The sequence below is a fragment of the Sus scrofa genome, chromosome 15, assembly GCF_054392235.1.
Source record: "Sus scrofa isolate SSC_HxYL_T2T_F1_AM1 chromosome 15, Sscrofa_HxYL_maternal_Yorkshire_Landrace_v2.0, whole genome shotgun sequence".
NCBI lineage: Eukaryota > Metazoa > Chordata > Mammalia > Artiodactyla > Suidae > Sus > Sus scrofa.
In genome coordinates, this window is record NC_139397.1 from 150,789,992 (window position 1) to 150,814,294 (window position 24,303).

A 24,303-nucleotide genomic window follows, 5' to 3' on the forward strand; every position below is an offset into this window, starting at 1 on the left:
CTAAAACCCAGAACTTCCAATGGGAGCAGACAACAAAAGCCCCAAGAAAATCCCAGTCTTTCTGGCCAAAGGACCAGGAAAGGGACATCCCAGTGGCACAGAAAGTTTTTGACAGCACCCCCTACCCCAACCCAGCCCCATGACACCTCTTCCTCCCCAGCCCTGGGGTGCTGCTAGCAAAGCCTGAGTGGGGAGTGTGGACACCCACCCTGGTCCCCCCCCACTGCCAAGTAACCACAGAGGACCCAGGAGAGTGCCCCTCCCCCTCTGATTTAGTGTCAAGGAAGACAGAGAGGGGACTCTGGGGTGCCTCCCTCTTGCAGCCCATGCCTCTTGCCTTCCCAACACGGAGCATGAGAAAGACTCAGGAGTCCCTGTTGTGGCTCAGTGGTTAACGAATCCGACTGGGAGCCATGAGGTTGTGGGTTTGATCCCTGGCCACGCTCAGTGGGTTAAGGATCCGGCATTGCCATGAGCTGTGGTGAAGGTCACAGACGCGGCTCGGATCTTGCGTTGCTGTGGCTTTGGTGTAGGCCCGCAGCTACAGCTCTGATTAGACCCCTAGCCTGGGAACCTCCATATGCTGCGGGGGCAGCCCTAGAAAAGACAAAAAAAAGAAAAAAAGAAAAAAGAAGAGAAAGACTCAGATGGTGGGAAGCTGGAGAAAGGGGTCTCTTAACTTCCACAGAAATTTTCAGGCAAGCTCCTGACCACCCAAACCTGAAATTGAACCCCCTGCCCAGGCCAGGTCTCAGAGCTGGACCTCAGTGTGGCAAGCCAGCTGGGCTTTCAGCATGCTCTTAGGAGTACACAGAATGGCACTGCAGGGGCCCCAGTCCACACTGTCGTGAGAACTGCAGCCCACAGATGGCCAGGCCCCGTGCACTAAACCCAGACTGAGAGACTGCTGATAAAGCAGGAGAGTCAGAAAGGAACTGATGGCCTGATACACCACCCAGAAGTCTGGGGCGCAGTAAAAAAATCACCGGTCAGGCTAAGAGGGTCTCTGGAATGACACACCAGAGGTTGTGCGTTGTGCAGGCTTGTACAGTGACACAAGAGACCCTGAGAAAGCGCCCTTCATCTTGTGCTTCTAAAGTTGGCAATATTTCTAAAGAGAGTGCCTTTAAACGCTTGCTTTGTGTGTGTGTGTGTGGGGGGGTGGAGCCTTAGCAGCCTCCTCCAGGAAAGCACTGAGGGTGTCGAGGCAGAGGACTGAGAAGGGGGGAGGAGAGTCAGCCAGTGGAGGGAGAAGGGAGTTCAGACCCGCCTTCCGCTGGGTGGACACACCATCCCTTTCTAACCGTAATGAAATAAGAACAGGGCCTTTCCTTGGGTCCATTGCCCAACTGGCCATTTCCCATTGAAGATGCTCTTGATTCGTGTTCAAGGCCAAGAACCACAGATAGATGCTTTATCATTATGTGGGTGTCTCTTCTGAACTGGGGGAGGGATGGATGATTAATCATTCCTAAAGAATTAACTTTGTAAGGTGCCACACTGCAGCTTTAAATTTCACAACAGACTGAAGCCAGAACACTTTCAACTCTTGTCTGGAACCGACAGCCTTCGTTTCCTGGCCTTAGAACCTCTCTTCTCTGCGGCTGTTTAATACTTGCCTAAGCTTTGCTCAAGAAAGGGGCTGTTTGAGAGTCAAAATCTTGTCTAGTGTTTCTTTTAGAATGAGCAAACCAGCCAAATCCTTGTAGATCACCAGAAAGCAAAATACCTCGGTCACATGACTTCACTCATCCCGTCCCCCCAAATGTTTCCATTCGGTTATGAGAACAGAGGGGTCGATACAAACAGCGTCGAAATGGGATACAACGGTCAGTTGAAAGACCTGAGGTTGGTTACGGCGCTTACAAGTTACAAAGCATCTTGTTCAAACCTCATACTTGTCCACGTGGTACCTTTGGGTTTGCGGAGGGAGGTGCATCATCATACCACTCGTAACGAACGGGTTTCCACCATTAGATAAGAATTAAGTCCTTGGGTTTATCGTTAGGAGATTTTTCCAGATGTATTTGCATGGCACCTTTTGTTTAAAAATGCCGATCAGGAATTCCCGTGTTGGCGCAGCGGAAAAGAATCCGACTAGCATCCATGAGGATGCAGGTTTGATTCCTGGCCTCGATCAGTGGGTTAAGGATCCGGCATTGCCGTGAGCTGTGGTGTAGGTCGCAGATGAGTCTCAGATCTGGTGTTGCTGTGGCTGTGGTGTAGACCGGCATCTATGGCTCCTATTTGACCCCGAGCCTGGGAACCTCCATATACCATGGATGCGGCCCTCAAAAGACAAACACACAAAAATGCCAATCAGGCACCAAAGTAGTTCGCTTTTGACTGGCCTTTAGGAAACTCGTAGCTAAATTTAATACTAACTTGTAGTGATAAGCTCCCATCGGGGGGTTGTAACATTCACTCCTTCTGCGTTTTTAAGATTTTCTCCAACTGCACTGCTTTTCATTACGTCGACATGCAGCGTCTTTAGGAGTGTTAGGGATTTTGGATTTTCTCCAAAGGGCAGCAGGGAGCCATCAAAGGGTTTGGGCGGGGAGCTGACCTGACTGAAGGGGAAGTTCATGGCTCTTTGTGGCTGTCACATGTGGAATGGAGTTGAGTGGGCTAAGAGGAGAGGGAGAGACCAGACACGAGGCCTGCACAGGGCGGGAGCGGAGGAGAAGGCGGGAGGGCACAGACTGGGTCATTGTGGAAGTGGGTGGACAGGCCTTGGCGAGGGCCGGGCTGACGGATGGCTGGCGGGGGGAAGGGAGTGGAAGGCAAGAGGGCGCTGGGTGAAACGATCTCGCATGCCCACGTCGCACCCATGCACCAGACTCCCACTGTCCCTGAAGTTACAGCGGTCAGGACAGGAAGGGAGCTTGCCTTTCTCAAGGCACCTGGGGACACCGGTATAGACTGGTGCTCCGTGTTAAGCTGCTGGGGTTCCCAGTGTGCACCCCTTGGGCAGGGGTGGGGTTCCCTGCCTGCTGAGTTGTGGTCGGGCACCCTCCTCCTTGGGACCCAGAGAGCAAACCCTTCAGTGGGGGCGGGGTGGGTGCAGGAGCTGCTCTCTGAGGTCGGTCTCGGGGGTCACTCACCACTCCCTTCCTTGACCCTCTGGGTGCAGCGATAAGGGGCCCAGGGGTCGGTCTCTCGAGGGTCACCTCCTCCGGCTTATCCCATCTCTCCAGCTTGTGGACCTGCCCCCAGGAGAGGGGCCTCCCCTAATTGTGGAGTAGGATGTGCATTTTGTGGGCCTTACGGAGTGACCTTCATGATGCTCTGATGTGAGCTTCTCTTTTCTCTGTGGCCACGCTGCCCTTGCCGGGTTCCTGCTATGGGGGATCCCACCCTGTCCCCTGCCGGGTGTTGGAGTTCCAGGCTGGAGGGACAGGACCGCAGGCAGGCGTGCCCTCTCGTGCCACGCTCCGCTGGTCCCGGGCGGTGCGGTTGTCTTGCGTTCAGCAGAGACTTAGCGTTACACTCAAGCAAGAGAGTGAAAGGATGGTCCAGACTTGAGCATCTCGCAGACCTAGCCCCGGGGCGCCCACCCAACAGCAATAGCGGGATAAACATCTGTTTCTCTAAGATGCTGTCTTCAGTTTCACTTAGAGAGCTTTTCTAACCTAATTATGTGTGTCAACTCTGTGGCTGTAATCAGTGCTGTTAGGTTAACCTTCGCATACAGTCCAATTTAGACGGCTTTATGGGCTGTCCCGGGCAGTCCTTGGGTTACACGAGACATGACAGATGACTGCGGGACGGATGGAACTGCGCCGTGCAGCCCGCTGACCTTTAAAAGGCCCATAAATGGTGACTGAGTCTTGGCACCACCTTGCAGTTCTGGCTCTCGCGTTGCCTTTGTCCATTAAGGCACGGATAATAGCAGGCATGTCAAACACATTACGCAGCGACCTGAACCGGTTCCAAGTTATGAGTACTTGGTGAGTTTGCTCAAGAGGGGCTCCGGCAATGAGCTCCGAAGGCATTCTCCTCTTCCACTGCCCACTCTCACCGCCCCGCTCCCCACCCCGGCCCCGGGTTAAGTGAAGGGATTACAAATTAACCCAGTTTGGTTGGCCGTCAAGATGCAATCCTGCCCCAGGGCTTCACGGAAATCCTGAAGAATGAAAGGGCAGTTTCCCCCCTTTTATTCACTCTTTTCAGCCTTTTCTCATCGGGGGTAAACACAAAGGAGCAACATGGGCGAGACAGGAACTTCCGGTTGACTTGGGTGTTTATATCAAGTTATTTGATGTGTTATAGGAAAGATCTTTTCCCAGCCTTTGCGGGTCATTATCGTGCTTCTTTCATGTCTGTGAAGCCACTTCTCCTCCTGGGGTCCTGAAGATCCCACTTGCTCACCTTGTCTCTTTGCCCTGGGGAACTGGAGTGGAGGAAAGTCGGCAAACCTGTGGTTACCTTTTCATGAAAAGCTGTCGTTTATTTTTAAATGCGCAGGGAGCAGGGACCCTAATGTCTCCAGTCAAGCTCCGAAACTTCTTTGTTGTTGTTCTCCCAGTTTCTAAAGATAAATTACAAGCTCATTTCATGGAGGGAGGCAAAGTAGAATCCATCGGTTTGGGGAGACTTCATCGATATTCAACCATAGTAAAAAAAATTACTGGGCGAAAGCAATCCTGATGTCTAATAAAGATTAGCCTCATCGTCAGAGGCTGGCTACTTTCTAGGGGAGAAGAGTTGAAGAAAAACAAATCACTGTTCCCTCTTCTGAGAGAGAAAAATCTGCTGGTGTTTGATGTCAGGTACAGTGTGTGTGCGTTAGAGCTCAGGGTTGAGAGCCCTGAAGTTTCCTGCCCGTCTCTGCAGCTACCCTGACACTTACAGAAAAAGAGCCAACTCACATTTACTCAAACTCCCCTTTGCTTTGCCCAGAGCCAGACTGTCTGCCTCTCTTGCCAGAAGCATTTTACCCCTTTGGCATTTATAGGACAAGAGTAAACAAGGTTCATCCTCGCTCTAAGTGAGGTGATGTGGCAGAAAGGGACCTGGCTGTATGCCAGGGGTGGCTTGTGTCTGCTTCTAGAGCTGAAAGTTAAATTTTCAGGTTTTGGGAGAGCTGGTTGACTTCATGATGGTAGCTTGACATTGCTCACAGCGGGAGTATTTACACCATGGAAATTGGCAAGTGCTACAGATCAGGGCTGCCCCACCCCCCACCCCCTGGGGGGTTGTTAACAAGTGCCAGCTTGCCACTGCAGAGTCCAGAACAGCCCATGCCCTGGCCCAGAGGCCTCCTTCATCATCTGACTCACCCAGGGAAATGGGTCATTCCCAAGGAAGTGCTCTAGAAAGCACAAAGACTCCGGGGCTCAGGGGTGTGCAGGGGCTGTGTTCTTTTATCAGCAGCCTTTGCAGCTGGGATTCTCTCATCCACACCCTGGTTCTGTTGAGTTCTGCTGTGACCTGAGAAGCTTTCGGGCTCTGGGTCACTTTCCTAGGCTCAGAATCACCCGGCATCTCAAACAGTGACGGATGGGCTCCTGTCACCACAGGAGGTCCCAAGCGTCAGCTGGTGGCAAAGCTGGCTTGCCCTCAGTGCTGACACCCAGAGCGGTGTGGCTGACACAGAGAAGGTCCAGGTAGAAAAGCTGTAGAAATAAAAACAGTGCGGGGATTTGTTTAAAATCTCCTGTCTTAATCTTAGCCACCGACTTCTCCATATATAAGAGAAACTTAGGCTAAAAGACAGCCTCGGGCAGGCAGCGGGAAGATCATCTTCCCGGCTAAACCCAATCCTCTGGGCTCCAGGAATGAACTTGGACAACCCGTTGGACTTGAAGGGCGTGGCCCCTCGTCCTGTGGGTGTCTGCGTTCATTGCAAACCAGAATCAGATTTATGTTCTAAAATGAACCCGCAGTTCTGGCCCACCCACAGCTGGCAATGAGGCATCTGCAAGGTGACTCTGGAGTTTTTAAAAACCTATTTGTTGTTGCCAGCCAACCATTCACTTGAAGCCGTCTGAGCACCCACTCTCCTCTTACATTGCATTTAAACCTTGGCTCTTTGATTTCCTCCTCTTTGCTGCCGGCCGAAGTGGTGGGAGACCACCGTCTGCAGGTGGAGAGAAGGCTGCATGAAGTTCGTTTACAGAGCCGGGCACTGTGCCGGCGCTCAGTCCGAAGGGCCGTTCTCAGGCACGGATGTTCAGGAATCTGCCCTCTGCGCGGTTCACCCACACCCCTTAATCCTGTCTTAAGGCTGCCGGGCATTTTTGCAATTTCATCTTCAGCATCCTAATCCTCTCAGGGCTGATTTTATTTTATTTATTTAATTAAATTGATTAATTAATTGATTGATTGATTTGTCTTTTTGCCTTTTCTAGAGCCGCTCCTGTGGCATATGGAGGTTCCCAGGCCAGGGGTCTCATCAGAGCTGTAGCCACCAGCCTATGCCAGAGCCACAGCAACGCCGGATCCGAGCCGCATCTGCAACCTACACCACAGCTCACGGCAACGCCGGATCCTTAACCCACTGAGCAAGGCCAGGGATCGAACCCGAAACCTCATCGTTCCTAGTCGGATTCGTTAACCACTGAGCCACAACAGGAACTTCTCTCAGGGCTGATTTTAACCCTTACTGAGAACTTTCAAAATACCGAGCTTTGTTGTTTGTTCGTTTGATTAGCCTGATGCTCTTAGCGGTGTCAGAGTCTGAATGGAACAGACGATTTGGGGAAAGGTAGGAGTTCATGCAGTCATTAAGGTTAGACCTTTGGCGCTGGAGGAAGTCTAATCAAACATTCTACCCTGTGGTCCTCACCGCTGGTGACTTTGCCTCTCGGGGGACCTGGGCAACGTGTGGGGACAATTTGGGCCATCACTGCAGGGAAGAAGGTGCCACAGGCCTTGGTGGGCAGAGGCGAGGGACATGGCTCCACGTCCTACAACTCCCGGGACAGCCCTAAAGAGCAAGCATGTAACTGGCCAAAGTCCGAGGTCGAGACGCCAGGTCCACCCAGCGAAAGACTCCCTCCCTGGGAGCTCCCGATGTGGCTCAGCGAGTCAAGAACCAGACATAATGTACTTGATTCAGGTTCCGTCCCTGGCCTTGCTCAGTGAGTTAAGGATCTGGTGCTGCCATAAGCTGAGGTGTAGTTCTTCAGATGCTGTTTGCATCCGATGTTGCCTGTGGCTGTGGTGTAGGCCTCGGAGGCAGCTCCAATTTGACACCTAGCCTGGGAACTTCCATGTGCCGCAGGTGTGGCCATAGAAAAACAAACAAACAAACAGAAAAATGATTTCCTTCCAGCCTCAGATGAGCAGCTCCAGGGATCGAGCAGCTCAAGAGACTGTTCCCCGGAGAGGCACCTTCCACCTGGGACCCACTGGGCTTCTCTAGCAGGTGGCCACCAGCTGGGAGAGCAGGAAGGCACAGGAGACCCAGGAGGATTCCTCTGGGGACGGAAAAGCCTCGGGTGGCTGGTGGCTGTCCTTTGGGCTTGGAAGGGCTTGTGTAGATTTATTCAAAGAGATTGGACTTTATATGATTCTAGGCAGGTTTTTGGTAGAAGTTACGGTGAGGTCAGAGTTGGCTCGGAGCGGATGGATTTTCTAAGTCTCAGCTCCCTGCTGTCACTTTCTGCTAAGTTCACAGTTAAGGAAGTCTTGAGGAGTTCCCTGGTGGCTCAGCGGGTTAAGGACCTGGCATTGTCACTTCTGTGGCTCAGGTTACATCCTAGCCCAGGAATTTCCACATGCCATGGACATGGCTGGAAAAAAAAAAAAAGGAAAGGAAGCCTTGAGGTTTCCTTCGTGTGCTGCGTTTCCTAATGTCTCCAGCCCCCTCCTCACCCTGTTCTTATGCATATTTCAGCCCGAGTGAAGTCCACGCGGGGCCGAGGGTAGGGGGAGAAGGGAGGCGGGAAGGAAGAAATTCCAGACGCAGACCTGCAAGACACTTCAAGTCCAAGAGCGCAGTCTCCCTGGCTCTCAGGGTCCTGCCAGAGGGACAGGCGATCCCGGCCAGACCCGTGCATCTCGCTTGCAAGGGAAAAAGAAAAGGCCAGCCCTGAATTTAAAGTTCAGGACGCGCGTGGGGAGCGAGTTGTGTGGACGGCTCACGGGATATGGCTGGCTCTCCAGGAAGTCTGGATCGCCCTGCAATAAAAACACGCAGCATCCTGCGCTGGGCCGAGAAGGGCTTTGAGCTTCTCCTGGGGGCGTCTTTGAAAGGCTGCCCAGACCGCAGGCCTGATGGCCCAGGCGCGTGGTGGACAGTTTAGCAGCCCTGTTCGGACCCCCGCGCTCCCGCACTGGAAATCAGGGAAGATGCTGGGCTCTGGAGACCCCCGCACTTCACTCCTTCTCGCCTCCCGACCCACCCAGGGCAGAGGCCACCTCCTCGGGGGAGATGTTTGTTTGCACAGCAGCCGGCAAGGCTGCATATCCAGGGCAGAGCTGGATAGGATTCTCTGAGGGGTGGGTCCCCGGGAATGTTGGCACAGCGAGGTGGTTGCTGTACAATGATTCTGTCCTGCAGTAATAACGCTGCTTTCATCCAGATGGATTCATAAGCACTCTGCAAGCTTTATCAAGTCATGAGAACATGTTACACCAGTTTCATTTGTCTATCATTGCGCGTGGCTTCTGGGTGAATCACGGGGCTTTTTTTCTCTTTTGACCACACACAGTAACTGGGTGTGGATCACGGACCTTGTAGAACAAGGGGCTTCAAAGAGCTTAAAAGAAGCCAGGCCTTGGTGGGCGCTTGAAAAGCACTGAGACCAGCAGCTTCCCGTTGTTGCTGGTGTGAGCGGGCGGTGACCAAGATGAAGCTGGTGATAAAGAGGCTGCTGGAGCGTTTGACACACCCCTGGGTTACACTTTCAAAAGGCTGTCTACAAGCCAGATGGGACCCCAACTTAAAGACAGCAAAACCTCTGGCAGGACAGACGGGGCGTCTAGAGGGAGAGACTCAAGGGGATCCTACAAGCAAAGGGGCTTTTGGGATCTCTTTCAACCTGTGTCTCCAGAGCCCCACGGGGTGGGGGCGGGGGCTTCTGCCTGGGAGCTGAGAGGCCACTGGGAGGCTGGGACCCAGGCCCCTGCCCCCGGCTCCTGACTGGTTTCACAGATCAGGCGTCAATACAGGGTGTCGGCTGGAAGAGAAAGTTTCCACGGCTAAAGGAAAGAAAAAGAACACGTGCAAACCTGATGGGTCCAGTGCCTGACATGACAGGTGATGAACAGAGAGGTGGTGTGCATGGGCTGAAGTCACCCAGCTGGTAACCCGCCAGGCTGCAGCAGGATGGCTCTCTGTCAGCCACCAAGGACAGCGCTGACTCCGGAAGGAGCGACAGAGAGCAGGACGGGCCTCGGGGCGGTTTCCAGCACGCGAGCTGGGTTTCTCTCCCTCTGTGTTAAAGCCGTGAGTTGGGAAGGGAGGGGCTGGCGCTTCTGCACATCCAAGGAGGGAGAGGAAGCCTGGCCGAGGGAAGCGTGCCGCTTGAACTGCCCTGCTGTGGCCTCTGGGGAAATCCAGCAGGACCTGCTGGCCCCAAGGGCACTAAGTGCCCAGTGCGGCTCTGGACAGGGGACAAGGGAGCACGCACATGGCGTTGTGTGGTGCGTCCCGCCACACCCCTGCCAGGTGGCTGTTCTCCTTCCATTTTGCTGCTGAGTAAATGCAATTTCGTTTTATTTTATTTTTTAATTTGTTGCCCTTCTGATTGAAGTGTGGCAGATTTACAGAGCTGCGTGTCTTTCTGCTCTACAGCACAATGGCCCAGTCATGCACGTGTACACGTTCTTTCTCTCACACTATCTTCCATCCTGGAATTTTAAAGACGCTGAAGGATTCTTCCAAAGACACATGGCGTTGGAGGCTGTGCCTGTCCCACGGGAGGGAGTTGGGTGACGGCTGCTGGGCCCAGCCTCCCCCCGGCTCCCCCACTGCCCTGCACAGTGTAGGGCAGACCGTGGCCCACCCAGCCTCCTGCTCTGCCCGCCTGTCCTAGCACCTACCCCTGGGGGCAGGCGACGAAGGGGTCTTTAAATTTCATCCATGGCACCTTCTTTGCCCTTGGGCTCTGACCTCCGCTGGGGAGGGTCCCAGGTGCGCTGGTCGGAGGTAACCTGTGACTGCCTTTGTTCTCTCAAATGGACATTCCTGCAGCCAGGACTCCGTCCTCTCCTCTGTCCCTGAGACCATGCCTGTGGTGACAGAGTACCCGCCCCAAAGGTGCCCGTGTCCCTATTCCTGGAAGAGTGAAGGCGTTAGATTGTGCAGCGAAGGCCCAGCAAGGTCAAAGCCCCAACAGGGTCAAAGACCCAGCAAGGTCGCAGATGGAGTTAAGGTTGCTCTCTAGGTGACCTTAAACGAGGAAGAGAACCCTTCGGGGCCAGTGTGATCACAGGTCTTTAGAGAGGAAGAGGAAGGCAGAGGGAAGAGGCCAGAAGCAAAGGGATGTGTGACAAGGAAGTAGCTCCAACGACACGGGCCATCAGCCCACGGGACCCCGAGCCGACTTCCGACCTCCAGGCCATAAATATGGGACGCTCGTGTTGTTTTCAGCCACGTGTTGCAGCAGCGTAAGGAAACGAGCAGGGCACCCTCCTGGGTGAGGAGGCTGCTGACAGTTGTGTGTGCACAGGGGGGCGGAGGGCAGTGTGGCTCCTACTGTCTCTGACGGCGTGATTTTGCGCTATGCCCACCTGTACTCAGGGGCCCGGGCCTTTGAGCGGCCCCAGGCATGAGGGGGACCGATTCTGGTCACTGTCACTGCAGACCCCACCACGGATGGGCTGGGAAGGAGGGAGAGCCCTGTCACCAGCCCGGGGAAGCACCCCGCCACTTGCTAAGCTGGGTGCCATCACCTCTGGGGTTAAGCATTCTCCCAACAGATTCCTTTTTTTTTTTTTTTTCCAGAAGCAGCATTTACTATATTTACATTCAAAAAATTTTGCAAGGAACAATCCTGATTGCACAGTCAGGGCCCTGGGTGGGTGAGACATTCCCCAAGGTGGGGTGGACAAGACGGATCAGGGCTGGCAATGGGCACCGATTTTTCCTAAGAGGAGCTTGGACTCCCCTCGCTCCTGCCTCCTGACTTTCAAGGACCAGGGGCCTCTTTTTCCTTCTCTTTCTCACTGTCCATAAGAACCTCGTAAGCACGGGGGCTGTGATTCGAGTTTGAGAGTGAATGGCCCAAACTGGCATTCTGCACACTTCGTAGTGTGCTGAGCTGAGGGCTTAACCCAGGCACCTGACTCTAAAGCCGGGTGTGTATCTCTCTTCAATATTCATTCATTCAGTGGCTCCTTCAACAAGAATCACTGGTCCCTGCCGTGAGCTGTCATTGCATGACATTCCGGGCAGGGGGCGGGGATTCAGACACACAGCTGTGTCCCTGCATCTTGTTCCACACACCCTCTCTCCAAGGGCCATACCTTAGATGCCTCGGGGCCAGGCAGGTACCAGCAAGGACTGAGTGGCACAGGAGGGGACTAGGATGCAGATGAGGACAACACGGCCTGCTAAGGGGGCTTCTTTGATGGTCGCCATGCAAGGATGCAGGCCCAGGGTTTTTTTAATCATTTGGAGTTTCAGAGGAAGCCAGATATCTGGATTTTTAAAATGTGAAATATCTTACACATATTTAATATGAAAATGAATCAAAGGTACTGGGAACTGATGCAGTTTTTAACAAGAGTGGAGACAAACAGAACACTTGGCCAGGGCCGGGGGTCGGGGGGCGGGTGCTGGATTCAATCAGTCATCCACCAGCTCTGGGCCTTTGGATGGGCCACAGCTGGTTTTGCTCCAACTGGAGTAAATGACAAAAGTAACCCGGGTAGGAAGGAACGAGAGTTACCGGGAACAATTTGAGGCCACTCAGCTGCGGCGTTGATGGAATCCGCAGACTGCCCTCCACAGCTTCCATGTGAGGGGGAGACAGCGCCAGGCAGCTGAGAGCAGGGCTTCCAGGAGGAATGTCTCCATTTACTGATAGATTTGTGTTGCCATTCTCTGTGCAGAGAAAAAAATAACTGTTCTCATTGAAGAAAGGCTTTTCTGATTCTTCATTGAAGGGCTTCTCCTTAGGAAATCAAAGATGAACCACTTTCTCGTCTGTTGAAATGAGAGAGAAAGTTTTGCCTGACCTGTGGGGTGGCAGCCCCCGCCTGAGTGAATCTGCGGACTCCAGGTTGCACCAGTCTGTGTGCCTTAATTCCCGGTGCGCTTGGCAGAAAACCATCTCTGGGGAGACGACCGCTGCTGTGGAGATGGGGCCAGCAGCTGGAGGGGAGGTGTGGTGTTGGCTCCTCTTCTCCATCTACAAAGTGGGCACAATGCCAAGGGCAGCTCCTCACTGGGATGCAGAAGGGCTATGAGGTCAATCACTGGTATCCCCTACCAGGGTCTGATAAGATTGCCTTTCTGACACCCATATAGTCCTAACTCCTAAGGGACCCTGTGCTTAGTCCTGAGTTGTGAAGGGAAGTGCGTTGGGTCCCGGTATGGGGGTGGGGTGCTTTATTCTCCAGGGCCAGGGCTCTCTTCCCAGAGCCGGTTGGAGGTGGGAGCTGCTCCATCAGTCTGGTGCCCTGGGTGACTGAGAGCTCCCAGCTGCCCTTCAGTGGACATGTGTCCAAGTGAGAAATGACTCTGTTATTTAGGCACTGAGAGGTGGGGGTTGTTTGTTGTGTAGCATAACCTAGTCTATCCTGACAAATATATGGGTGGCTCTGCTACCCCTGCCCCTCATTCTCATTGGTCAGTGGTCCATGTGATGACAGCCAAGGTCTCACTATTTCCTGAACCACTTGTTCAGGCTATCCAGGTGGTCTCTTAAAAGGCAAATCCCAGGAAGCTCACTCTGTCCAGGCTCTTCACTGCATTCCGGTGGTCTCTGGGGATACCTGTTCCAGGACCATCCTGTATGGCAGCCCAGTCTCCCTGAACCTTGGCTCAGTGCCTTTGCAGGTCACCTCCACATATCTGAATCTGCCTTCTCAGGCTTCCTGCCACCCCTGCTTCACAGCCTCTTCCATGACTCAAAGGACAGCAAAGACGGGGTGTCACGGCTCATAAAACTTGACTGAAGTCCAGGCCAGCAGGGAGATGATGATGCAGAAAGTCAACTGAATGTGAACTTGCAGCCTTTCCTTTCCCCAGTGGGGTCCCCACTGTCTCCATATGCTCCTAGCTTATTCCCTGTGGCCATGTTTTAGGCACCTGCCTCCTGTCCGGGGCCGCCCTGCTGATGTCTAGGCCCTCCTTTCCTAGGGTCCATACCCCCAGGTGCTTTGAAGGAGAACCATGGTTCCTTCTCACCCCCAGGATCCTGCTAGTCTCCCCATCACAACAATCTTCCCAGTTACAAATCTGCCAGCAACAAAAGCAGCTTTTAACGCTCTTTACTGCACACAGTTGAGCTCAAAGTTCTCCAGAATTCCCCTCCTGCGTGAGGATTCTGGCTTTACCTTGCCCGTGATGATTAGAGTGTTTCATATAATTTTTTTTTTCCAAAACAGCGTAGCTATTTGTCTTCAAAGACAAATCCAAATGGCCAGCAAGAGAGATAGGGACACTGCCACCACTTTACATGGCATCCCCCAATTTTCCAGCAAGGAAGGCTTCTGAAGTTTGGTACACATCCTGACTCAGAGCAGTGAGTTATCTGAGATCTTCATGTGCTCTTTGGCCTTACCACACATCTGCGCCTGGGACCCACGGTGGACCCACCACATTAGGGTCCCTTTCCCCCAGTGGAGTCCCCTGACCACCCAGGAATGCTGTTATGTCCTCAAGAGTGCACAGCACTGAGAGTGCACAATACCGAGAGCCCATTGGAGAGCTTGAGTCTTCACAGCACGGGACACCACTGAGCAAGAGGGAGTGTGCAGTTTCATGCCCTATTCCCATCTGTGCATCCTACTCCATGGCCTGAGGACAGGAATCTGTGCTGCTATCCTGGACCAACTTGGAGGTGCCCAGAAAGCATCACGCAAGACCCCCCCAGATGTCCTTTTGCAGGCATCTGGGTTGTAGGAAGACCTGACATCTCAGATGTCCCAACCTCTCTTTGGACTAGAGGTGGGTCTCCTGACCACTGACAAGTCATCTGCTGTGCCAGGACCAGAACTTTGAGGTGGTGGGGAGCATAGACTCCTGGTTGGATTCTGCTTGGACCCTGTTGCACTCACAGCCTCTCAAGAACCAGAACAGCCATGACCCTGGCCTCCCAATGCAGGGGGAGAGGAGGGGACTTAATGGCTGCTAAAACACATTCTAGATCTGATGGAACCACACCAAACAAGGTTTGTGAAATAGAAAAAGGATGAAGATTACTGATGAACTTTTGACCTGAGCACACCCACTGGTTTCACTTGTCTGGAATTTTTTCCATGTCCTTTCTTTATATCATTGCCCTTCACAACCCAAGCATTTCCCATATTGACATAGAAGGTCCTTAAGCATCTCCTGAATAGTTTATAACTTATACTGTTCAGTTCATGGTTGCAACTGGCCCTCGTTATGGGTTAAATTGTGTCTCCCCCAGATTCATATGTTGGAGTCCTAACCCTCAGGATGTGACCTTACTTGGAGACAGGGTCTTTAGAGAGGAAATCAAGTTAAAATGAAGTCGTCAGGGTGGCCCCTATCCAACCACTGACATCCTTAGCAGAAGGGGGAAATGTGTTCACGGAGAAAGACACCCACAGAGGGAGGACGAAGATGATGTGGTGAGAGACACAGGAGGATGATGGTGTCCAGAGGCCAAGGAGAGGAGCAGGAAGAGAGCTGTCCTCATGGCCTCAGAGGAAACCAGTCCTGCTGACACTGTGATCTCAGGCTTCCAGGCTCCCAGGCTCCCAGGCTCCAGGGCTGGGATGATGAACTTCTGTTGCTTCGAGCCACCCGGCCTGTGGGCCTTTGTCCTAGCAGCCCTGTGACAAACTAACTTTTCATGTGTGTTTGCTGTTATAAATAATCTATGAGATATACTTACTACCTTATAATAACTATAATGGAAAAGAATCAGAAAAAGTATATATATGTACAAATGAATGACTTTGCTGTGCGCTTAAAACTAACACATTGTAAATTAATTACACTTTAATTAAAAAATAATCTCTGAGAGCATCTTCACGCCTGTGTATATCCACCCCTGGCAGGACTCAGCGCTCATGCCCCCTCCTGCAGCTCCTCCACACCCCATTTGAGGAGGAGCCACTCTCCGTGTATGTGCTCGTGCCCCCATCACAGCGCTCCCCACCCCCCACCCCAGGCACTGAGCTCCCATTGCTGCCATCCTCCCTGAGCTGCACTCTCCGCATCCCTCGCGTCCACCTCAGGTCACATGGATGCCACTGGGGTGTCCCCAAACCAAGGTGTGGGAGGCTGTGGGGAAGATGCCTCTGGGCAGTGATGGCACTTGGGGGCTGATGGGGACAGTTTTGGATTCCAGCTTATCTTTCCTTTGGGCTTGCCACCCCTCAAGTCAGTGACCAGCTGGGAAACCAGTGGTTCCAGCATCCACTCTGGCTAAGTGGAGGGACGGAGGGATGACCGCCCGGAGAGGGGACACTCGGCAGAGGACGCAGTGAGGTGGGACACTCGATGAAAGATGCAGCCCAGAGCCTGCTGGGGGTGCTGGGGAGAGGGCAGAGACATGCCAAACACAAAGCCTAGCCTGAGTGTGACAGCCTGGCCTGGGACGTCTTGCCTTTTTGATGCGGAATAAGTTACTAGCCTGTTGGTGTCAGTGGAATGGAATCCATGAGCATTGTTGAAATGCTAAAAATCTGCTGCTTCAAATTTCGGGATGTTAACGTTTAAAATCAAAATGTCTGTTTTCTACGAATAATAAAAGGAAAGGATACGCGCTGTGCTGCCAAGTTTCATCTTTTTTAACAACAACAACAAAAAAGAGGTTCATTGAGCAGTAGGGGATTTGAGCCTCTTCCAAGTGGACTAGAGCTCAAGCAGGGGCCGGATCCAGCCGGACTCCAAAGGCCACAATCCAGGCCTGGGGTGAGCAAGCCTGGCCGGGACCACGTGTGCGTGTATGCACGTGTATGTGTGTTTGCACGTGCACAGAGGCTCAGCCGGGTGGGGACCCAGGTCTCAGGTTGGCAGAGCTCACTCAAGGGCAATTTCAGCAGCAGCAGAGGTTCAAGACCCTGTCTGCTAGTGGTAGGAGGTGCCCCTGGCTTGCTCTGCAGCTGGGCTGGGCCAACCTCTTCGGTCCGGCACAGCCTCAGGTTGGGGGTAAGAGGCTCACAGGCAGGAAGAGGCGATGCTTCCTGTCCAATGAACCTGTGTGCTGCAGACATGACATGGAAAAGGTGTGACTGGGGTTCATGCTGAGATCAGCCCAGGGCTGGCAGGAACAAGGAGGGGGCCACTGCACGTTTCCTCCGGCAGCCGGAAAACTGGGGGAACAGGATGCTCTCAGGCGTGCTTCGTTCTCACGGGGAAACAAAACTAAAAGCTCCCACTGAGTAGGTCATAGGTGTGCCTGCTGCTGCTTCACTGCAAAGGTGATGAGAGATTCTGGTCTGTTACTGGGGGTGATGACACACTCACCCAGGTACCAAAGAGCAGGGCTTCCAAGCTGTTCTGTGCCCCCTCCCTGGGTGGACCCAGGAAGCCCCCAGGAGGCGATGACGCCGAGTCCTTGCGGGGACTGGGGGGGACCACGGAGGGACGTGGGACTCAGTGTCTCTAGGAGACACAGTTATCATCCGGTCACATCCTGTTTAATGAGCTCCTGGGACCAGCGCTTCGGGAAATCAGGAGGGCCGGCTGTGCTGCCACCTTGCACCAACCGCGTCCCGATCCCCTGAGGGACTCGGCCCTCTCCTCTCCCCTCCAGCCAGACACGGATGTCTGCTGACACGAGGGGCTCCCTAGACCTCCGAGTCCAGCGGCTTCCTAAATATTCAAGGATCAGAGTCTGATTTCTCTTGAAGGGCAATGGAAGGCCGCAGACTTCAGAGAGCAGACTCCCGAGCATCCTCGCAGGACCCTCGCTCAGCCTGAGTTAAAGCTCAGACATGCTGTCTCGGCCTCTCTCCTGTGCAGAGCCCGCGAGCTCGGAGGAAAGGGAGCGGGTGAGAAGCTGGGTACATGCACCGTGTGCCTGGTTGCATATCTGGCTCCAGTTCCCACATTTTCCTCCAGGCCATGTTGGCGGGTGTTTTTTTTTTTTCCATCTTAAGTTTAGTTAGACCATTCGTAAGATCTGCTTATTTGCCAAAAGCATATGTTCAAGACAAAAACCCCGAGTGAACTGCTTTGTTGAAAGTGCTTTGGGGACCTTTATTTTTCCCCCCCGTTTCCCCATCCAGAGAGCATGTGAAGTGTTTTCCATTCTGAGCTTCTTTTCAGGCAATTGCTGCCCTCCCCCCTGGGGGATTAATCTCCCGGTAAGCAAACTGAAACATGCCTCAGAGTATTTATTTGGACTCAAGAATTAAAATAAGTCCTGAGTTTAAACACAGGGACACCCAAGACTGAGATTTGCTGCTAAACATACCCCACGGCGTTTTTGAATGTAAAGTCATTTTCTTTTTTCCTGTAAGCAGGTGATGGGGGGAGAAAAACTTCAGACATTGGGTTTGATTAAAAAGCGTTCCAGGAGTTCCTGAGGTGGCATTGTGGGTTAAGGATCCGACTGCAGTGGCTGGGGTCGCAGCTGCGGCTCAGATTCAAGCCCTGGTCCTGGAACTTCCACATGCGGACGGTTCAGCCATAAAAACAAACAAACAAACAAACAAACAAACAAACAAACAAATAAATAAATAAAATAGAATAAAATAGAATAAAAAGTTATTCCAAAACATTTCCTCTGGGGTTATTGCCTTCTAGGAATGTATTCTTTTGGCCCCATCCTCAGCAGGAATGCTTTTGAGAGGCGTTGCTATTTGAGGAAAAGTTCACTGGACCTGTCATTTAACAGATAAGGAAACTGAGGTGCAGAGATGGGCTCGACTCACTCACGCAACGGCTAGTGCAGGGCCGAAAGGGGACCAGATTCCAGAAATCCCACCCCAGTATTGGTTGGGAGTTTCTCTGCACCCCTTTTCTCCCCTGATTGACATTCCGACATAGAATATTCTGCTGCTTAGTAATGGTAATTGCCTCACATCATGTCTTTATAAAACTCCAAGTCATAATGCTCGCTTCGCTTCGAGGCAAGACAAAAGTTTCGAATTTGCAATTCTAAACTTCCTTCCAACTCAAGGAAAATCAGAATTTCTTTATGAGAGTTTAGACTTTAGAATACATCTAATATGATTGAAGGCATAGATTTCTCTGATCAACTCCGTGAAACCAGTTATTGTTTCCAGGCAGAGGTGGCTTCGCCCTGCTGCAGTTTTGCTCTGAGAATTTAGAAAAGAGAACCTCGGTTTCTATCCGTCTTAGTCAATCGATGCGGGGTTGATTTTGTGGTCTATAAACCAATTTGCATTCCGTTATATTAATTGTGGAAAAATGCAAACAGGTTTAGGGACTTTTATTTTTATTTCATACTTTTGCTTTCCTCTATAATGTAGCAATTTAGAGAAGAGAACAAATAAATGGAAGATATGGAGATTTAGCTAAACAGTTGGCTCCAAATAATAGAACCCTTTCATGTTCTCTCTGGAGTTCTCTATTCATGTATCATGATGCCAAGTTTTGGCAAATAAGCCAAGTTTGGATTAAGTTACAGCCAAGTATGTTGCCTTTGCCCATTCAATTTATTCTTGGCAAACGTCAGAGTATATTTATAATAAAGTCCCATTTCGAACATTCTATTGCCCCAGTGGAGTTCTAATAACACTGAGTGTTTATTTAATGTCTAACTGTAGGAGTTCAAAGCACTTTACAGACATTCCTTGACTAACCTTAATATCCCTGCCAGGGTTTACAGGTTTGGAAAAGTCAGTAGAAGGACGGGAGCTTGCTTGGGATCACCCAGGAAGACCATGAAATACTCCAAATTAATCGCACACCTCCCGACTTTAGTAGTTTCTGTTCCTCAGAGGGTGATGCATTCCCAGCCTCTTATCTAAATGTTGGTGGGTAGACAGCATTTGTTTATTCTCCATGGAGATCTTTAATTAAGGAACGCAGAAACCCCACAGACACTTCTGTTTGGATGTCATAGCCTTCATTGGGCAAAGTATCCTCTAAACACTTGGATTCTTTGGCAATGGAGTTGGCATTTTGAGAACTAGAGAAGAGACAGCGTGGGAGGGGTCCCATATGGATTAAAATAATGGTAGTGATTTTTCCATGGACTCTGGAGTAAGTTCACACTTGTGTGGCATGTGTGTGGGGAGGTGGGCGGATGGCTGGTGGACAAGCCGTCAAAGGGGAGTGAGTGTTCAGGTAGCTCAGTGGCATCTCCGCCTGGTGAAGGGCACCCTCCTGAATGTCACGGCCTTCCAGCACTCTGCTATCCTTGGTCACCAGCTGTAAGGCGGTTATTTAGCATTATCTTGGCACTTTTTATGTTTGCCAAGTTAAACTTTATATTGTGCCTGCGAAGGACAATGTGCCAGGTGGAGCTTGATGAAGATTGTGAAAAGAGGAGCCAGGTTTGGAGTCTGGGTTCCGGACAGGCCTGGGTGCAGGCAGGAGGGTTTCCTGCGTCTCATGGGCAGCGAAGCAGTAGTTATTTTGCCAAGAGCATCTCTGCATCACCCCATGGAAAGGCCACTTCAGGACCTTTCGATCATCACAGAGGCGGCATCTCTCGACTGCCCCTGGCCCAGAGCTGGGGGGCTCTTATAGAAAAGGCTCTTGTCTCTGTAACTTATTTATCTTACAGCTGACCTATGGTCCAAGGGGCCTCTCTTAGATTGTTTGTCAGGGCCAGAGTTTAAGCTTGTGCTGCTATTTCCCATGTTCTTCCTCTTAAATCACCTGGGGAACTCAATGCTGGAAAACAGAACATTGGGGGCCACTTACATGTGTTGGACGAAAGACGTAATAGGTGCCTTAGGATGCAGACTTGAGCTGGACTGAATCTGATTTGATGGAACCACTCAGCAGCTGTATGACTGGGACAAGCCACGTAGCATCTCTGTGCCTTAGTTTCCTCTTCTGTAAAGGGGGAATAATATAATAGCACCTGCCTCATGAAGATTAAAAGGATTGATGTATATTAGATGCTTAAGAGGGTTCTTGGTCCATAAGTGGCACTGTATTAGTTTACTAGCTATTATTATTATTCCTGTGAATGTCATGGGGTAAGATTCACAGCCCACCTTTTCTCTCTGTCCTTGAAACTGATGGCAAAGACTAACTGTACAAAAATAGCTGGGGGCAAAACCATCAGTACTGAGGGCAGAGGTGGGAGGTCTTGTGGCTGGAATATGGATGGGACAAGATGACAGAGGTCACAGAAGTTCCCTCATCTCTCCCCAGAAATCAGTGAGGATGGTGGGGGTCGATGGGGGTGTTTCAGGGACCCTCAACAATTGTTGGGAGGCAGGGCTCAAGGTGAGAGGAGGCCAAGGTGGAGATACCACTTGGCTTTCCTTTGCCCCTGCCCTGACTGCAGTGACCCTCAGGGAGGCTAAACAGGAATCTGCTGATGAGGAACTTGTCTCTAAGTGGCTTCTCCTGACCTCAGCAGGATCATTTTATTTCACTAAGCATGTTCATGACACACAGTCTCATTCCAGGTGGCAGGAAGAACTCTTCCCACTTGGCAGGGGAGCCCAGCCAAAGCCCCTCTGGGTGGACAGCCAGAGGTGAACGCCTGGGTATTGATGTGAGGGCTCTGCCAATGACAGAAGACGTCAAGGGCCGATCAAGGCAACACTCACAGCTGTGCCTCTTAGACCCAGCACAGTCTGTGTACATCTGCAGGGGCCTGCCCTCCAGCTGCAAGTCTGGTGGTGGTGGAGGGGGGTAACTGTCTGGGCACGAGGAGCCCAGAGATGTGTTTTCAGTCAGATAGCATTCTGTGACGTCCCAGACCAGCACACTCACCAAGAGAAGTTTTGTTGACGCAGGAGAAAGAGACAGACTCATGTTGCAATCAACAGAGAGAAAACATATTTTAAAAAATTTACTGCAGGAAACAGGAGGAACATTTAAACGTCATCTTCTTTCCCCTTTTATAGACTCTGCACAGTAAGATAGGAACCAGGAGATGCTAAGACAGAGATGAAAAAGGAAATGCCCGCTTAAGAGGAAATGGTTAGAGAAAAATAAACGTAACAGAATTTAAAATGGGATTAGAAAAGGTAAAAGTCCGCCAGGATTCAGAAAATTGAATCAGGCAAGTTTTAGAATCTCCTTTAGAATAATGTAAAAGGAATGACTGAGGAGATGAAGGGTATTAGAAAAAATATAATAAGCACGAATGAGACATGGTGGTGTTTCATTGAACGGAAATTGAACAGATGATTCTGCCACCAGCTCCAAGCTGATACTGTTCACTGTATGACAGGCCAATAAATTGAGAGATGAGCTGTTGAGTCAAGGAATAGCTTTATTCCTTTATTCAGAAAACCATCAGACCAAGAAGATCTGGACTAGTGTCCACCTTACTGGAGTTACAATTTAGGCTTCTTTTATACTAAAAGGGGAGGAGGTGTGTTTGGTTGTTGAAAGCTTCTTGGTGTGGGAATCCTTTGTTCTTGCAGCTGTGCACATAGGTCAGGTCATGTTCCTGTATACCTGCAGCAAGACAAATGTTATTCTCTGTTCTGCAACTTTTTATATCTATACGAATGGAAAAGTGTTACACCCTTAAAGGTCAGAGCCTTAGGAAAGGGCCTTCCTATGTATTCAGGCTTCAGGCAACACTCTTTACTTGTAGCCAAGAAAACCTTTAAAGTAAAAGAAACAGATCCAATATGAAGTCAGATTTGTTCTTCCCTATTACAATTTTGTTTCTACAGGAAAATACCTAACACGTGAAGAATGCTCTTCAAGAAGATTATAGACCTTCAGGCCAAACTGAACATCAGTAACAACAAAACACTGCTACTCAGGGTAAGCGAAGGAACTTGCTGGAAATAAGTAGTAGGGGGATCATTCTTTGGTTTTTAAGACATCACTGAAGAAAAACATAAGAGTGAGGATTTAAATACTGTAATTTTTAACTTGGGGTTGAGAGGCAAGAGTCGACTGGTGTGCTCTCACAAAGGAACAATCCAGCATCGTCTAACCACCCCAATGGACAGCTACAAAAATGGGGTATATATTTAACTATCTTTTAAAAACTCAATACACTTTAAAGAGCCTCAATAGTATTATCCACATTCCTTGACCACAATGCTGTAAAACAAGCAAAATGGCAAAGATATTAATAGGAAACCACATTAGAAAATTAAAACAAACGTAAGACAAAACATTCCTGTGTAACCACTGGGTCAAAGATGAAATCAAAACCCCAATTATAAACTATGAAAAAGTATCATGTTGTGCAAAAATTAAGCCTGGGGGAGGAATGATGCCTGTTACAGCCTTGATTACAACAGTGGGAAAAAAAAAAGAAATTCCAAAATATCCAACATTGAAGAGCCATGGACAGTATGGTGCATCCTTACTCTTACAAGGACTACTGTGTGGCCATTACAGTGTCTTTATTGACATAGAAGGATGCCCATGATATGTTTTAAGTGGGAAAGTTAGACATACAGAGTCTTCCCACTTTTTAAAACCTGTGGCTGTGTTTTATCTGTGGGTGGTAGGTAATTACTTTTTCCTTTCTGTGCAGGGCTATGTTCTTTGCCTCCACAGGCATGTATTAATGAGGTATCAAAATCGACACGCATATATAGACGAAAAGGGGGGCTGGGTAAGGATGTGATGCCTGATAGCTGAGGGAGGCCTCCTGTGACTTCAGGTGGGTACGTGGGGGTATGGAATTCACTGTGGGGGGCTTTGCCTATATAACCCTCCAGAGAGATTATACTTAACATACACTCATTTAACTACATTCTCATTAGCAACTTTGCGGATTTCCTCTGAACACACCCGTTGATGAGTTCCGCCTTCTCCGTAAGAACTGAAGCCCACTTGCCAACAGGTAATGGTTTAGTCACCCTGAAATGAGTTGGGAATGTTTGACTTTATTTCCAGAGAGGTGGTGGCGGGTGTCAACAGGACGGGTTTCTCTGAGGTGTCTTCTGAGTGACGGCTACAGTGTCTCTAACACCCCCAAACATGCCTGTGTCCAGAATCTAACTGCCAGAGCTTGTGACAGGGAACTACGTGGAGGTGACTCGGACACACAGAGGTGGAAGTTCTCCGCCACCTTGTGTTTCCCTAGGACGTGTCCAAGGATACAGCTGTGAACACGCCAGTAAATTCACCCAGAAGGCGCACCCTTCTCCAACGGCCTGCTCCCACTCTTCCTGTGACCCAGCACCCCCAGCCATGAACGCAGGAGTGACTGTCCTGGGGCTGGCCCCCACCACACTGGCCCAATCAGAAACTCTCCCTATCATTTGGACTTGGAACCCAATGAATCTAATCAGTGTTTGGGGTGGGGGGAGAAGTAACTAAATTTGGAGCTGGGAAAGCCAGGAGGTCATTGCAACTAGACGGTGAGGGAGATAATTCTGCAGGGATGCAGACGACCAGGGGTCAGAGATGATGAGGGTGGAAGGAAGAGGGGTGGGGAGAGAGGATGGGAGGAAGTCAGCTGGGCTCCTGCCAAAGCCCCTGTGAACTTGTCCCTGAATTCCACGAGGCAAACATGTGCCTCCCAGCAAACCCCCCATGAGGCTAGTTGGGATTCTGTTACATGCAACCAGGCAGTTCACAACCAGGCCAAGTATTTGGTGCTTGAAATTTAACAGGCTCAATTTCCACATTAGGAAACAGAAGGCAATGTGAAACAGCCGGAATGTGGTAGGGACATGTTACCTATTCTCAACGTTTCTCCTTAAAAACGTAACCACATGCAAACCTCATGGACAGATTGAAAAAACACTTCTGTAGAACAAACCAAAAAAACCCCAAGACAGCACAAGTCTATGGGTTTTTTTGTTTTTTGTTTTTTGTTTTTTGTTTTTTTGTCTTTTTGCCTTTTCTAGGGCCGCTCCCGCGGCATATGGAGGTTCCCAGGCTGGGGGTTGAATCGGAGCCTACGCCAGAGCCACAGCAACGCGGGATCCGAGCCGAGTCTGCGACCTACACCACAGCTCACGGCAATGCCGGATCCTTAACCCACTAAGCGAGGCCAGGGATCAAACCCGAAACCCCATGGTCGCTAGTCGGACTCGTTAACCACCGTGCCACAACGGGAACTCCAAGTCTATGGGTTTTTACAATTTGAAAATGATTTGGACTTGCTCACATTTAAGAGT

General features: G+C 50.8%; 1 long non-coding RNA gene across 4 annotated transcripts in view; it reads left to right on the plus strand.

The window, feature by feature from the left end:
* The window catches only part of LOC106506421 (uncharacterized), a 67,241-nt gene that overhangs the window by 39,795 nt on the left and 3,143 nt on the right, over nucleotides 1–24,303 (plus strand). For 2 of the 4 annotated variants that reach the window (XR_014829454.1, XR_014829455.1), the window contains 3 exons: nucleotides 21,886–21,979; nucleotides 22,707–22,835; nucleotides 22,939–23,018. This is a non-coding gene — a long non-coding RNA (uncharacterized LOC106506421). Of the gene's footprint in view, nucleotides 1–21,885; nucleotides 21,980–22,706; nucleotides 22,836–22,938; nucleotides 23,019–23,261; nucleotides 23,571–24,303 lie in introns of those variants that run through there. The other 2 variants (XR_014829456.1, XR_014829457.1) reach the window with 2 other exon arrangements.